The 17,928-nt window shown below is 38.7% G+C and overlaps 1 protein-coding gene across 31 annotated transcripts in view; it reads left to right on the forward strand.

Annotated features, from left to right (window-relative positions):
* The window catches only part of MAP2 (microtubule associated protein 2), a 300,805-nt gene that overhangs the window by 189,165 nt on the left and 93,712 nt on the right, over positions 1 to 17,928 (forward strand). For all 31 annotated transcript variants that reach the window (XM_077272167.1, XM_077272176.1, XM_077272171.1 and 28 more), the window contains one exon: positions 4,028 to 4,103. The gene's annotated coding sequence lies outside the window, so the exon portion shown is untranslated. The remainder of the gene's footprint in view (positions 1 to 4,027; positions 4,104 to 17,928) is intronic.

The raw sequence follows: 17,928 nt of genomic DNA on the forward strand, positions 1-17,928 counted from the left end.
ACGTGTTTCTCAACGCAGTGTTCCAGAACACTTCCCCAGACTGTGTCAGACTGTGTATGGAGTGGGATACATGCTTTTGGCAAGAGGCTATGTAGCACCCCGTTGTCAATTTATCCATACATCTCCACTAGGAATAACAAAGTAATGGCATGCAGCGTTTTTAAAGGATTGTGCAACACTGGCATAAAGGATATGTGTGGGCATGTTTTTCCTATTTTAATCTGAAGACAGTAGGAGATAGGAGCTGAAACACAGATGTCATCAATATGTAATTTATTAGGCTGTACTGTTGTTTACTTACAATGAAGATTGTATCACCAGCACATTATCACTGCTCAGACTACAGCTCACGAGACTGCTAGACCGACACTCCCTTCTTTGATTAGCAGCACACTGTCAATAGACAGCGTACAGAGAAATCTGTCTTGTGGGCGGGGCTAGCTTTCTGAGCTCTGCTTCGTACTGCATTTAAGAACTCTGATTGTGTCAAAAGTGCAGCACCCAATCAACTAAGTTATACATAGCTGGAATCAGTGTCACTTTTCCTACATTATACTGCTTTCAGAGAAGGTACCAAAAACCTGGTGACAGATTCCCTTTAATTGTGAGCTTATGGAGGTGAGAAGAGGTGAGAAAAAAAGGATACTCACCCAAGTTAATGACAGTGTCATCAGAAAATGATCGCTTATTTAAGGAGGACCTGTCACCAGGAGTGGTCAGTTTTAGCTATTATTTTCTTCTTGCTGTTCCCTTGAGTGTTCAGGTTTTTCTTTAATCCACCATACTGCCTCAGAAATATGGTCCTTTTTATTTAGTGCTAATTTTTATGGTCTTCATCAAAAGTGCGTGGCTCACAGGATTCTCTGGGTGCGAGCCTTCAGGCTGCTCTATATTATTACCCTATGAACTACTTTTCCTTGAGCAGAAAATGTAGCAATTAAATAGAAAAGTCAATAATACCTCTAGAACCATACAAAAACTGCAATACTCAGCTGGAATAATATAAGAATTAAAATTGTCCATTTTAAGCTAATGACAGGTCCTCTTTAACTCTGTTTTTAATGTTGTGCATTTTTTACGTTAGTATTTTTATTTTTTTCATGTCATATTATGATCTACATTTAAAATAAAAATATTGCAATTTTCAGACTGGCCATTAGACCTAATATTTCCCTCGTACTTCCTGTTCATTTCAGCAATTGAATTCACATTAGCACAGTAATACACTAAGGCACACCTTATTTACTTGTATAGAAGCATTATCTGAGTACGCTCCAATTGGAGAAATGTCATTTTGAAGAGGGGGGAGAAGGTGAGCTGTGACAATAGTTATTGTAAAAATTGGATCCTGTGTTATTACCTTTCATTATAATCCTATCTGTGATGAGAATGAGATAGTGTGAGAATTGGAAGATTTTGATTTTTTTTATATAGTGATATGGAAAATTTAAAAAAAATATCAACCTTTTTTTTCAAAAATACATTTCACCTGATTTAAACAATTAGTCATTTTTTATTATTATTACCGTACATTCCCTTTAATTCCTCCATTTCCTCAAATCAACAGGGAACTTTTAGTTAGTTGGTAGGATTCTTTTTTCTATTTTCTTTTCATTAAACCTCGGTGCATCTTAGTGCAGTCTGAAAAATATGTTTGTTTTTTGTTTTTTCGCTGTTCTCTTGTACTCGACTCATATGGCCGAGGAAACAAGGTGGGATCAATAAACACATAAGATAGTTAAGGTCAGATAGTTGATGTTATTCTACCAGAAATTAAACTAATGGTTGTTGTTAATCACTGACATAAATAACCCAATAAACAATTAATTGAAAAAAAAATAATTCCAAGAATGACAAGTATAAAATCAAAGCAACAAACTGATAGAGTATCCACCAAAGACCAATACAGGTAGTGTCAGACTGTTCTCTGGCCAATCCTCGATCTACGCAGAACAGATCTACACTTAGGACAAATCATCAATAAGTGGATCAACCCATAAGATGACAATTGGAGCAAGTGATTGGCTGCAGATGGGGTTGTCTTCTACTGGACCTTTAGGCCCCATTATTTATTTTAAACCCTTGCTTCACTGGTGAACCTGAAGAAACAACAAAGACACGCAACAAACTCTCCATATATTCTAATGCACCCACAACAGTGTGCTCATTATTTTTGAGTCACAGACATGACTTGTTTTTTTTTCAAATATTAATTTAGCTTACGTTGTTGTCAGCATTGGCCTTTTCTCAGATTTCAGCAAAAAAATAAATATATTGCATAAATGCATATTTTCAAGTAATATTATTATGTTATGCATTGGAAAGCAGGAAAAAAAAGTCCAAGTTTGTTAAAATTGCAAAAAAAAGTGCAATTCCACAATTTTTTGGGGGGGGATTTTTATGTACCATGTTCACTTTATGGTAAAACTAACAAGGCAGTATGATTCTCCAGGTCAGTATGAGAGTGCAGATACCAAACATCTATAGCTTTTTTTTATTTCGGTGGTGAAAAATTTTTTGGACATATGTAACAAAAAGTTTTTTGCTTGTGTCGCCATTTTCTGAGACCTGTAACGTTTTCATTTTTGGGATATGGGCCTGTGTGATGGCTTATTTTTTGTGCCATGAACCAATGTTTTTTTAGATTATTGTGGGACAGATACGAAGTTGCGATCTCCTCTTATTGAATTTTATTGCAATGTTGCAGCGACAAAAAAAAAAAAGTGGGCATTTTGATTTTCTTTTCTCGTTATGCTGTTCAGGGATTGGATTAATTTTTTAAATATTTTGATAGATGGGAATTTTACAAATGCAGCAATATTAAATATGTATGTATGTATATATATATATATATATATATATATATATATACATATATATATATGTATATATATATATATATTTTTTATTTTTTTTTGCTATCTTATTTTTAATGGGCAAAATTTGGACTTTTGTGTTTTTCTATTTTTTTCATATTTTGTAATACATTTTTTTCTCAATTTGTCTCTTGAGCAGCTAAGAGCTAGGCAGTCTCCCTACTTCCTAGATGATTGGAGGACAGGCACTCCTTGAATGACAGTTCTGATCCAAGAGCTTAGTCTTGCTGCTACACATTATCGGTCTGTCCATTTTCTGAGTCTACAATGTTATCACTATATTTGCATATATAGGTGACAGGTATTTTACTCAAGCACAGGGTTTAGGAAAGTGAGAAGCATGTGATTAGCAGAACTGCTTTAGAAATTGTCAGTGCTGAGGGTTGGAGGATTATGATTCTACAGGACTGAGAAGAGCTCCTTGGTCAGGAGCTGAGAGGGAAGAGGAGGAAGATGAGCAGCTACCTTGGTCAGGAGCTGAGAGGGAAGGGGAGGAAGATCAGCAGGGCTCAGGAAAATGAGAGGAATGTGATTAGGAAAACTGCTCTGGAACCTGTCAATACTGAGGGTTGGGGATTGGGTTTCTACAGTACTCCGGGGGAGCACCTTAGTCAGCAGCTAAGAGGGAAGTGGAGGAAGATGAGCAGCTATCTGCTGTATAGAAATCCATGGGTTGCAGAGAGCAGACTTGGATATTAGGAGTTAACTCCTCTCCTGGAATATAACTACTGCACACACTTGGCAGGCTCTAGTGGCTGAGCTCCTTGAAAACAAGCTGAGCACTAAGTAAGATAAAAGCTCTCATAGCAGGAGAATGACAGCAGATAGAAAAAGTCAACTGCAAACTTGCTTATTTTCACTCTCTATAACAAACTTGAGCAATTTAATAATATGAGAATACCCCTTTTATCAAAGGCATTGACGGATACAAATAATCTAGAGATGAAAAACGGATCATGATTGAGAAAGGTTGAACTTGATTGTGTCTTTTTTAAACCTACGTATTTATGTAACCCTTCCATCTTTATTTATGCAAACTAATGAATCTGAAATGTTGTACCTGATGTATATACAGAAATGATTTTATGATGAAAGATTGTGAATCCTACAAATGAATTATTAAAAGTTCTTTCTCATTCTGGTTTTGCTAGGTGACATATTTCTGATCTATACTCGGATCGATCTTTGCTCTTCAAGAAAAAAGAAGGACCCTGACTACCACAAGGGGTAAGCTGATGGAAATCTACGACAACTTGTGCAGAGAGACGTCCGCCATTGGGCATCGTATTACTAACAGACTCAGGCCACTGCATGCTCACGCTTATATAATGGTGTTCTGCACATGATGGTCATTTTATTAATGTATTTGTATCACAGGCTGAATACATATATAATACTTTGCTGATACTCTGCCCCCACTTGCTGCTCTCCAAACGACACATTCAGTGTCTTTAGTGTCTATCCCATTGACATCTTTGCAGCCTGGTGGTATAGTTATGATAATGGCTGCACATATACTATAGTGTGGTTGCACAATGCTGAAGTTTGCTATATCCTAACCTCCTGCCCCATGCTGTGTTTTATGATACATCAGACTCAGGTTACACCTGGTGCTTGACTGCAGGTATTCTGCTTATAACCCAGCCACACATTTGCTGAGTGTACGCTTTCTGAGCCTAATTAGTTTAAGATATATAGATGCCGGTTGTTTGCACTGGGTGAGTAAATTGGCAAAATGTATTAATAGTATATATTGCTTTTCAATTTTTGCATTCACTAAGCGAGAGGTCTCACTGCAGAGCTCAAGTAAGCTAAAATACTGCATTGCAGTCGCTTTGCTAAGCCCTAACTATTTAATTGCTGGCTAGTAAAGCAGTGATGAGAATCACCTCTCGCACTGTGTATCTGATCGCTGCATTCAGGGTTTGAAAATTTCTTAAAGTATTATTTATTATGTAAGAAATTGGGTGTACCGGTAATCGCTAAGCCAAGTCTCAGTTCAGGAAATATAAGAAAGATTACTCAACTCAAATTCAGACTAACATAAAATATACAGCCGAACGAAGAGATCCATTAATAATACAATACTTTATTAGTAACAAGATAAAACAATATTAAGAAATCAGGAAAAAAAGCAAGATGAACAAAAATAGCAGAGTGCCCAGTCGGAAGGTTCAATCTGTGTGTCCTGTATAGAGTGTATGGTATATGTTAATGTGTAATATTGAGGTAATCTATAAATATAATGGTGTGAAAATAATAAACACACTCACAATACATACAGCCAAGGAACAGAAATATAATCAGAAATAGATGTAAATAGACACATATAAATATATATGATGGAGGTATGGCTACTAAGTGTCACTCTGTAACTATCAGGATAAGGTAAAGGATCCCTATGTAGGGAAATGCGGCTTGCAAAGACATAAATCAGGTTATAATACGCTATACATGTTAAGTAACTGGTAGGTACAGTATAAGCTGAAAAGACCATTACCTGAGTAAAAGGCCCAAAGATATCACCTGCAGGACAGGCCAGATGTTCCCCCCTCACCCCGACGCACGTATCGCAATTCAAAATCTTCCCGGGGCGTTGAAGTGCCATTACCCATATTTACATTTTGGACACCTTTGTATTGAATCAATATAAGAAAGACGTAGGCGTCTTCATTAAAGCAGTGTTGGGGTCTTATAAGGGTGGTTCAAAACTAAAGTTGATTTTAATCCTAAATGTCCATTTATGTAATGTAATAATTTAATCGTTTTACTAATATGCTTCGATAAAAAAATTCCCACCATTCCTCTCTACTCTACTTTATATATATATATATATATATATATATATATATACACTCACCGGCCACTTTATTAGGTACACCTGTCCAACTTCTTGTTAACACTTAATTTCTAATCAGCCAATCACATGGCGGCAACTCAGTGCATTTAGGCATGTAGACATGGTCAAGACAATCTCCTGCAGTTCAAACCGAGCATCAGTATGGGGAAGAAAGGTGATTTGAGTGCCTTTGAACGTGGCATGGTTGTTGGTGCCAGAAGGGCTGGTCTGAGTATTTCAGAAACTGCTGATCTACTGGGATTTTCACGCACAACCATCTCTAGGGTTTACAGAGAATGGTCCGAAAAAGAAAAAAAATCCAGTGAGCGGCAGTTCTGTGGGCGGAAATGCCTTGTTAATGCCAGAGGTCAGAGGAGAATGGGCAGACTGGTTCGAGCTGATAGAAAGGCAACAGTGACTCAAATCGCCACCCGTTACAACCAAGGTAGGCCTAAGAGCATCTCTGAACGCACAGTGCGTCAAACTTTGAGACAGATGGGCTACAGCAGCAGAAGACCACACCGGGTACCACTCCTTTCAGCTAAGAACAGGAAACTGAGGCTACAATTTGTACAAGCTCATCGAAATTGGACAGTAGAAGATTGGAAAAACGTTGCTTGGTCTGATGAGTCTCGATTTCTGCTGCGACATTTGGATGGTAGGGTCAGAATTTGGCGTAAACAACATGAAAGCATGGATCCATCCTGCCTTGTATGGAGCATCTTTGGGATGTGCAGCCGACAAATCTGCGGCAACTGTGTGATGCCATCATGTCAATATGGACCAAAATCTCTGAGGAATGCTTCCAGCACCTTGTTGAATCTATGCCACGAAGAATTGAGGCAGTTCTGAAGGCAAAAGGGGGTCCAACCCGTTACTAGCATGGTGTACCTAATAAAGTGGCCGGTGAGTGTATATATATATATATATATATATATATATATATATATATCACTGCCCCAGTATCTGCCCCACCATGAAACAAAGCATCTTCAGTAATGTCTGTTGCAGTAGCTGGGCTAGTCTCTGCTCTACTGAGCATGTGTCGTATGTGTCGTTTGTCAATTCCTACACATGCTCAGTATCAGATCCCTATTGACTGTGTGATATTCCTTTTCAGTGCACAATGACAGTGCACTCCATTTCCAACTCTAATGAGAAGTATCAAGCTGGCAATACAGGGCACTGTCAGTGTGTATTGTAAAGGAGTGAGTAGACACCAGCACAGCCTTCAATATAAATGTCTGATGACTGCAGCCCCGACCCCTGGATGATGTCCCGTTTGAGTAACAAAGCATGCACTGGTATAATCTCAAAAAAAATATAATCTAGCTGTGAAAAAATTTAAAAAGTAGGTATAATAGGATAGGAACTTTTTAATGAATTTGTATTAGAAAAGAGATTTAGATATATGGACACTTAGGATTAAAATCAACTTTTGGACCATCCCGGAAAGAGAAGTTGCTGTGGCTGTTGTCCCTCATAAGAACTCTTCTTTTTCACATTTTGTAAAAATATCGTCTGTTGGGCAGATGAAAAAAGAATTGTCCTATAAAAAATTTTTTTTTCTGTTTTGTTTATCATATTAGCTTGATGCTAGAGAAGTACATAAAGGTGAAAAGAGCTCCTAGCAAAAATGAAAATTGTGTCGCCATGTGGGGCTCATTAATGTTTTTTTCTGCTTCTTAACCCGATATATGCATTTCTCGTGTCAGGTGCCAGTGTGTGGGGAAGGCTCAGAAGCTGAGCCTGCGGTTGGTGTCGGCTGTGTTATACAGCCAGCACTCCTCTGTAACTGAAGCAGTTTAAGCTGTCTAGCTCTCAAAGTTACCGTAATTTGTCATTTTTTTAAAATAAAATGAACACTTTAAAGAAACAATAGCTGAGCAACAATGGCAGAATGCTAATTTTCTCTATGGACCCTTACAAATAATATTTTTTCCTATTTTTCAGTGCATTATATGCTAAATGATACTCATGGGCTAATAGGGAAACATAAGAATTAATTATGTTTTATATAAAATATACCTTTATTGAGCAAAAAAATGGGTAAACGGTAGTACTGCAACAAAAAATGTGCCCGTACTTGGAATATAAAGTCAATAATAAATAGCATTATAAAAACATATATAGTCAAGAGAAAACAGCGGACCAAAAATAATAATGATAATAAATCAAGACACAATACAAACAGGTGGATGCATGGTAATAGGCAGCAATATAGAATGGTAAAGTGCAAGGTGTAACAGTGCAGTAACAGCAGCTAAAAAAGATAAGAATGGCTCACACCTATTTGGTCCGCCAGTCCAAGTACAGCACACACGCCATCGCTCATTTCAGAACTGAGTTCTTCGTCAGGGTATCTACCCATTTTTTGCTCAATAAAGGTATATTTTATATGAAACTTCAATTGAGTCTTATTTTCCCTATTAGACCATAAATTTGAGGTTCTCTTTGTTCTGTTTCTTCAAATTTTCAAATGGTTTTCCATTCATCTACCTACCATCTATATATCATTTACTATACAATTGATTCATACTTTACTTTTTTTGATATATAGGTATTGCTACGTTCGGTATGTGTTTAGCCTAAATGATACTCATGCTGAAAGAAAAAGAAATAAGTTCTGCCGGTGAAAAAATAAAGGATCGTCATGGTTGTTTGTACAGTGCGAGGGTGTCAAAGTCTAAGCACCCACAGTTGCTTAAAGGAGCCGCACAACACTCCTGTAGCCTTTACAGTTTACCAGGCACAGCTCCGGACTTTTGCTAGTGGCTGTTCCTAAGTATTACTGCTCAATCATACTTGATGAACTGTTTCATGGCCTTTGGGTTAAATACCACCAGTACCTTTGATTGCTTTAGTTGTAGGACCTGTCTAGGAGGAATCCCACCAAAGGTTCACGCCAACCATTATACCTTAGGGCTAATAGGGGCTGGAGTTTGGAAGCCTTGTAGGAACCATGTAGGCCAGAGGTGTCAAACTGCATTCCTCGAGGGCCGCCAACAGGTCATGTTTTCAGGATTTCCTTGTATTGCACAGGTGATAATTTAATCACCTACACAGAATTATTCCAGCACCTTGTGGAATGCTAAGGAAATCCTGAAAACATGACCTGTTGGCGGCCCTTGAGGAAAGCAGTTTGACACCTCTGATGTAGGCTGTCTCTATGGTATGTTTGTCCTGATCAATAAGTAATTAACAATTAGGGACAGAGTTTTGAGCATTAATAAACTGGTTCCAAGTGAGTGGACAAATACATTTTGATACATTGTACAAGATGTTATGCTGGAATTTTGGGATCTTGTTAAAAACAATGTACCGTATTTACTGAACTCATAAAGATTGGTCTTAGGTTAATTCCTCTAATACCGATTAGAATCCATCAAGACTGTTTCCTTTTGTTTTTATCTCCCTCCTCAGTTGAGCTTTATGATTGCTACATTAAAATCTGAAGATTAAATTTTTATAATTACATCCAAATAGACATTTATAGATACAAAGAGCAAGTGGGTATTAGATTTAAGGATGTGTAAAAAAATCCAAGCGGTGGCTTTTGCTGAACAGTGGGAATGCATCCATCCATGCGCAGCCTAGCATATCAGCTCGGAGATATCATTCGTGCAGGTGTCATATGTTCAGCAGAAGCCAGTAGTCAGCAGCAGTGATTAACAAGATGTAAAAATTGACCTGCTTTCTTTAAACTCATTCAACTGTAGCACCAGCCAGGCCTGGAGGTGGAAGACACTGCTGATAGCCAGTGACCTCGACCTGTCTGGACACAGTGTGTCCAAGGCGCATGTAATCCACTACCAGGGAGAAAAGAATCTGCGATATGCCAATTTATGTAAGAATATAAGTGTTATTTACTAGCAATTAGGTTTGCAGATCTTTTTTTTAAGGCTGAGAAACAAGCATTTATTTAAACAATCAGTGTTAGGCTGCCGTCACACTGGCAGTATTTGATCAGTATTTTACATCAGTATTTGTAAGCCAAAACCAGGAGTGGGTGATAAATGCAGAAGTGGTGCATATGTTTCTGTTATAATTTTCCTCTAATTGTCCCACTCCTGGTTTTGGCTTACAAATACTGATGTAAAATACTGACCAAATACTGCTAGTGTGACGGCAGCCTTAGATTCCTGATAGTTATAGAACATATAATAGGAGGAAACTTTTTTTTATTAAAAAACATCCATAGATTCTTTAAACAGTCCTTTTTCAGAACATGTTATAGGATAACCAATGAAGTACCAGTAGAAGTAGCAGTTCTAGTAGTGATCTTCTGTCATGTAATGATTATGTGTCCAAATGTCAAAGTATAAATTAGATATCCCCAATATACAATGAACAAATATTACAAAAATAAGATAAAAAATGTAATACAAAAATTTCATATATATAAGATCACATAAGGCCTCATTCAGACGTTCGTGTTACACATACTCGTTGTATCCATGGATTTTTTTTCACTCACCCATCAGTCTATTAACATGTTCATTTTTCTATAGCATCACGGATGAAAAGTGCCAATGTAATTCTATGGGTCAGTGAAAAACACGTACAGCACACGGATGGCATCAGTATGTCATCTGTGTACTATTTGTATTTAACATTGTAAAGGATAGAAGCTTTGTCATTTATTTATCCATCTGTGAAAAACACCGATGACACTAATGGTAAAAACAGACCAAACACTGATGACACAATGACAGTAAAAACAGACCAAACACTGATGACACAATGACAGTAAAAAGAGACCAAACACGGATCACACAATGACAGTAAAAACAGACCAAACACTGATTACACACTGACGGTAAAAACAGACCAAACACTGATGACACACTGATGGTAAAAACAGACCAACCACTGATGACACTAATGGTAAAAACAGACCAAACACTGATGACACAATGACAGTAAAAACAGACCAAACACTAATGAAACACTAACGGTAAAAAAAGACCAAACTCTGATCACACAATGACAGTAAAAACAGAACAAACACTGATGACACTAATGGTAAAAACAGACCAAACACTGATGACACAATGACAGTAAAAACAGACCAAACACTAATGAAACACTAACGGTAAAAAAAGACCAAACTCTGATCACACAATGACAGTAAAAACAGAACAAACACTGATGACACTAATGGTAAAAACAGACCAAACACTGTTGGCACACTGACGGTAAAAACAGACCAAACACGGATCACACAATAACAGTAAAAACAGACCAAACACTGATGACACACTGACGGTAAAAACAGCCCAAACACTGATGACACACTGATGATAAAAACAGACCAAACACTGATGACACTAATGGTAAAAACAGACCAAACACTGATGACACAATGAAAATAAAAACAGACTAAACACTAATGAAATACTAACGGTAAAAAAAGACCAAACTCTGATCACACAATGACGGTAAAAACAGAACAAACACTGATGACACACTGATGGTAAAAACAGACCAAACACTGATGGTACACTGACGGTAAAAACAGACCAAACACTGATGACACACTGATGGTAAAAAACAGACCAAACACTGATGACACACTGATGGTAAAAACAGACCAAACACTGTTGGCACACTGACGGTAAAAACAGACCAAACACGGATCACACAATAACAGTAAAAACAGACCAAACACTGATTACACACTGACGGTAAAAACAGCCCAAACACTGATGACACACTGATGATAAAAACAGACCAAACACTGATGACACTAATGGTAAAAACAGACCAAACACTGATGACACAATGACAGTAAAAACAGACCAAACACTAATGAAACACTAACGGTAAAAAAAGACCAAACTCTGATCACACAATGACAGTAAAAACAGAACAAACACTGATGACACTAATGGTAAAAACAGACCAAACACTGATGACACACTGATGGTAAAAACAGACCAAACACTGTTGGCACACTGACGGTAAAAACAGACCAAACACGGATCACACAATAACAGTAAAAACAGACCAAACACTGATGACACACTGACGGTAAAAACAGCCCAAACACTGATGACACACTGATGATAAAAACAGACCAAACACTGATGACACTAATGGTAAAAACAGACCAAACACTGATGACACAATGAAAATAAAAACAGACTAAACACTAATGAAATACTAACGGTAAAAAAAGACCAAACTCTGATCACACAATGACGGTAAAAACAGAACAAACACTGATGACACACTGATGGTAAAAACAGACCAAACACTGATGGTACACTGACGGTAAAAACAGACCAAACACTGATGACACACTGATGGTAAAAAACAGACCAAACACTGATGACACACTGATGGTAAAAACAGACCAAACACTGTTGGCACACTGACGGTAAAAACAGACCAAACACGGATCACACAATAACAGTAAAAACAGACCAAACACTGATTACACACTGACGGTAAAAACAGCCCAAACACTGATGACACACTGATGATAAAAACAGACCAAACACTGATGACACTAATGGTAAAAACAGACCAAACACTGATGACACAATGACAGTAAAAACAGACCAAACACTAATGAAACACTAACGGTAAAAAAAGACCAAACTCTGATCACACAATGACAGTAAAAACAGAACAAACACTGATGACACTAATGGTAAAAACAGACCAAACACTGATGACACACTGATGGTAAAAACAGACCAAACACTGTTGGCACACTGACGGTAAAAACAGACCAAACACGGATCACACAATAACAGTAAAAACAGACCAAACACTGATGACACACTGACGGTAAAAACAGCCCAAACACTGATGACACACTGATGATAAAAACAGCCCAAACACTGATGACACACTGATGATAAAAACAGACCAAACACTGATGACACTAATGGTAAAAACAGACCAAACACTGATGACACAATGACAGTAAAAACAGACCAAACACTAATGAAACACTAACGGTAAAAAAAGACCAAACTCTGATCACACAATGACAGTAAAAACAGAACAAACACTGATGACACTAATGGTAAAAACAGACCAAACACTGATGACACACTGATGGTAAAAACAGACCAAACACTGTTGGCACACTGACGGTAAAAACAGACCAAACACGGATCACACAATAACAGTAAAAACAGACCAAACACCGATGACACACTGACGGTAAAAACAGCCCAAACACTGATGACACACTGATGATAAAAACAGACCAAACACTGATGACACTAATGGTAAAAACAGACCAAACACTGATGACACAATGACAATAAAAACAGACCAAACACTAATGAAATACTAACGGTAAAAAAAGACCAAACTCTGATCACACAATGACGGTAAAAACAGAACAAACACTGATGACACACTGATGGTAAAAACAGACCAAACACTGATGGTACACTGACGGTAAAAACAGACCAAACACTGATGACACACTGATGGTAAAAAACAGACCAAACACTGATGACACACTGATGGTAAGAATGAACCATACACTGATGACACACTGATGGTAAGAATGAACCATACACTGATGACACACTGATGGTAAGGCTGCCGTCACACTAGCAGTATTTGGTCAGTATTTTACATCAGTATTTGTAAGCCAAAACCAGGAGTGGGTGATAAATGCAGAAGTGGTGCATATGTTTCTATTATACTTTTCCTCTAATTGTTCCACTCCTGGTTTTGGCTTACAAATACTGATGTAAAATACTGACCAAATACTGCTAGTGTGACGGCAGCCTAAGAATGAACCATACACTGACACTGGTGCCATTTTTTCATGTTCATGTTTAAACATGGATGTGTGAAATGAGGCCAAAGGCCACGTTCACACGTTCAGTATTTGGTCAGTATTTTACATCAGTATTTGTAAGCCAAAACCAGGAGAGGAACAATCAGAGGAAAAGTATAATGGAAACAAGTCACCACTTCTGTATTTATCACGCACTCCCGATTTTAGCTTACAAATACTGATGTAAAATACTGACCAATACTGAACGTGTATGTTTTACATGGTGTAAAGTTATCAGGTCTTAAAAATATATTAAAAAGATACAAAAATCACAGATATGAATCACATATGTAATAATGTTTTTTTTACTTAATTTTATGTCTGTTTTTCCCTTAAAGCATATCTACCATTTCATGTGACTTTTCTAATAAAGCAATTTATGGGCAGGATTCACCAAGGTGTTTTCACCAGAAATATGGTGTAAAACATTTTGAAAAGTGTAAAATTTTAGCGTATCTCGAAGTTGTGCAACATTTAGAGGCTTTTGGTATTTTCACACTAGTCTCAGTCAGATCCACCTCAGTAAGCAGAGTTTGGCTAGGATGAACTGTGGCGGAACCTGCGTAGCAAACTTTTCAAAAGTTATTCCAAGTCGTGTGGCACTACTTAGGCCAAATATGTACTCCATTCTCTAACTAGAGTAACATTTTTGGCAAGGCACACGCCACTGTAAGCGCCAGGGTGTAAGTCTGATTTTCAGTTGTTTCTGAGTAGATATTTGCTGCTTATGCACACATAAACATCAAGGATTCCTGCACTTCTGTCTCTATGTAACACATGTTGACATTCATCAGTAACAGTGGAAGACAACATGCTAATATACTGAGCAGTGTAGCTGTGAATCCAGCTGAGTTGATATTGTCACTTACTAGAAAGTTTCAGCACCTCTCTTGCTCTGCTTCTCCTTCGCTGTTCCCTTCCTATAGACTTAAATAGTCAATTGGATCCCTCAGTGATAGATTTATGCATTTTTTTTTTTCAGAAAGAATGATGAGTTAAGGAGGCAAGGGTGAGAGGAAGAAAAAAGTTGCTCATGCAGTACAGACCAAAAGTTTGGTCACACCTTCTCATTTAAAGATTTTTCTGTATTTTCATGACTATGAAAATTGTACATTCACACTGAAGGCATCAAAACTATGAATTAACACATGTGGAATTATATACTTAACAAAAAAGTGTGAAACAACTGAAATTATGTCTTATATTCTAGGTTTTTCAAAGTAGCAACCTTTTGCTTTGATGACTGCTTTGCACACTCTTGGCATTCTCTTGATGAGCTTCAAGAGGTAGTCACCGGAAATGGTTTTCCAACAATCTTGAAGGAGTTCCCAGAGATGCTTAGCACTTGTTGGCCCTTTTGCCTTCGCTCTGTGGTTCAGCTCACCCCAAACCATCTCGATTGGGTTCAGGTCTGGTGACTGTGGAGGCCAGGTCATCTGGCGTAGCACCCCATCACTCTCCTTCTTGGTCAAATAGCCCTTACACAGCCTGGAGGTGTGTTTGGGGTCATTGTCCTGTTGAAAAATAAATGATGGTCCAAAAAAATGCAAACCAGAAGGAATAGCATGCCACTGCAAGATGCTGTGGTAGCTGTTGTGAATTTGACTTTTTTGGCTCCCTCTTGTGGTCACTGGTGATATGACTCTGGGATTGTCTTTCCTCAGTTTGGCACCCACCTGGGTCGTTAGTCCAGGGGTGTTGCTATATAAGCTTCCTGGATTCTCAGTCCAGTGCCTGGCATCGTTGTAATCAGATCCTTTCTGTTTGCTCCTGTCTGCTGGTCCTGTTTCTTGCAAAATTAAGCTAAGTCCTGCTTCCTTGTTTTTTGGTTATTTGTATTGCTTTTATTTTCTGTCCAGCTTGTACTAAATGTGATTCCTGATTTTGCTGGAAGCTCTAGGGGGCTGGTATTCTCCCCCCGGGCCGTTAGACGGTTCGGGGGTTCTTGAATATCCAGCGTGGAAATTTTGATAGGGTTTTTGCTGACCGTATAAGTCATCTTACTATATTCTGCTATTAGTCAGTGGGCCTCTCTTTGCTAAATAACTAGTTCATTCTTACGTTTGTCTTTTCTCCTTACCTCACCGTTATTATTTGTGGGGGGCTTGTATCCAACTTTTGGGGTCTTTTCTCTGGAGGCAAGAAAGGTCTATCTTTTCCCTTCTAGGGATAGTTAGTTCTCCGGCTGGCGCGAGACGTCTAGAACCAACGTAGGCACGTTCCCCGGCTGCTGCTATTTGTGGTGCTAGGATTAGATATACGGTTAGCCCAGTTACCACTGCCCTATGAGCTGGTTTTTTATGTTTGCAGACTTGGTATGTACTTTTGAGACCCTCTGCCATTGGGGTCATAACAGTATGCCAGGCCAAGGTTGAATATTTAATGCATTGCAGAAGTGGGATAATAAGAAAGGAAATTCTGAGGTTTTTTTTTTTTTTTTTTTCCTCTCTTTGTTCCTTCCCTTTACCTCTGAGTGGCTTGTGCTTGCTGCAGACATGAATGTCCAGACCTTGATTACAAGTGTGGATCAGCTTGCTGCTCGTGTGCAGGGCATACAAGATTTTGTTACCAGTAGTCCAATGTCTGAACCTGAAATACCTATTCCTGAACTGTTCTCTGGAGACAGATTCAAGTTTAGGAATTTCAGGAATAATTGTAAATTGTTTCTATCTCTGAGACCCCGTTCATCTGGAGACTCAGCTCAGCAAGTTAAAATTGTTATCTCTTTCTTACAGGGCGACCCTCAGGATTGGGCCTTCTCGCTAGCGCCAGGAGATCCGGCATTGGCAAATATTGATGCGTTTTTTCTGGCGCTCGGATTGCTTTACGAGGAACCCAATCTTGAAATTCAGGCAGAAAAAGCCTTGCTGGCTATTTCTCAGGGCCAGAATGAAGCTGAAGTGTATTGTCAAAAATTTCGGAAATGGTCCGTGCTTACTCAGTGGAATGAGTGTGCTCTGGCCGCAAATTTCAGAAATGGCCTTTCTGAAGCCATTAAGAATGTGATGGTGGGTTTCTCCATTCCTACAAGTCTGAATGATTCCATGGCGCTGGCTATTCAAATTGACCGGCGTTTGCGGGAGCGCAAAACTGCTAATCCTCTGGTCGTGTTGTCTGAACAAACACCTGATTTAATGCAATGTGATAGAATTCAGACTAGAAATGAACGGAAAAATCATAGACGTCAGAATGGGTTGTGTTTTTACTGTGGTGATTCTACACATGTTATATCAGCATGCTCTAAACGCCTAACAAGGGTTGTTAGCCCTGTCGCCATTGGTAATTTGCAACCTAAATTTATTTTGTCTGTGACTTTAATTTGCTCATTGTCTTCCTACCCTGTTATGGCGTTTGTGGATTCAGGTGCTGCCCTGAGTCTTATGGATCTGTCATTTGCCAAGCGCTGTGGTTTTGTTCTTGAGCCTTTGGTAAATCCTATCCCTCTTAGAGGTATTGATGCTACGCCATTGGCGGAAAATAAACCGCAGTTTTGGACACAGGTAACCATGTGCATAACTCCTGAACATCGGGAGGTGATTCGTTTTCTTGTTCTGCATAAAATGCATGATTTGGTCGTTTTGGGTCTGCCATGGTTACAGACCCATAATCCAGTCTTGGATTGGAAGGCAATGTCTGTGTCAAGTTGGGGCTGTCAGGGAATTCATGGTGATTCCCCGCCGGTGTCTATTGCTTCCTCTACTCCTTCGGAAGTTCCTGAGTATTTGTCTGATTATCAGGATGTATTCAGAGAGTCCAGGTCCAGTGCTCTGCCTCCTCATAGGGACTGTGACTGCGCCATAGATTTGATTCCAGGTAGTACATTTCCTAAGGGAAGACTATTTAATCTGTCTGTACCTGAGCATACCGCAATGCGTTCGTATATCAAGGAGTCTCTGGAGAAGGGGCATATCCGTCCATCCTCTTCCCCTCTTGGTGCGGGATTCTTTTTTGTGGCCAAGAAGGACGGATCTTTGAGACCTTGTATTGACTATCGGCTTCTGAATAAAATCACTGTTAAATTTCAGTATCCTTTGCCTCTGTTGTCGGACTTGTTTGCCTGGATTAAAGGTGCCAAGTGGTTCACCAAGATAGATCTTCGTGGTGCGTACAACCTTGTGCGCATTAAGCAGGGAGATGAATGGAAAACTGCATTTAATACGCCCGAAGGTCATTTTGACTACTTGGTGATGCCTTTTGGGCTCTCTAATGCTCCTTCAGTGTTTCAGTCCTTTATGCATGATATTTTCCGGAAGTATCTGGATAAATTTATGATTGTTTATCTGGATGATATTCTGTTTTTTTCTGATGATTGGGACTCGCATGTAGAGCAGGTCAGGATGGTGTTTCAGGTTTTGCGTGAGCATGCTTTGTTTGTTAAGGGCTCAAAGTGTCTCTTTGAA

Source organism: Ranitomeya variabilis, chromosome 7 (genome assembly GCF_051348905.1).
Source record: "Ranitomeya variabilis isolate aRanVar5 chromosome 7, aRanVar5.hap1, whole genome shotgun sequence".
NCBI lineage: Eukaryota > Metazoa > Chordata > Amphibia > Anura > Dendrobatidae > Ranitomeya > Ranitomeya variabilis.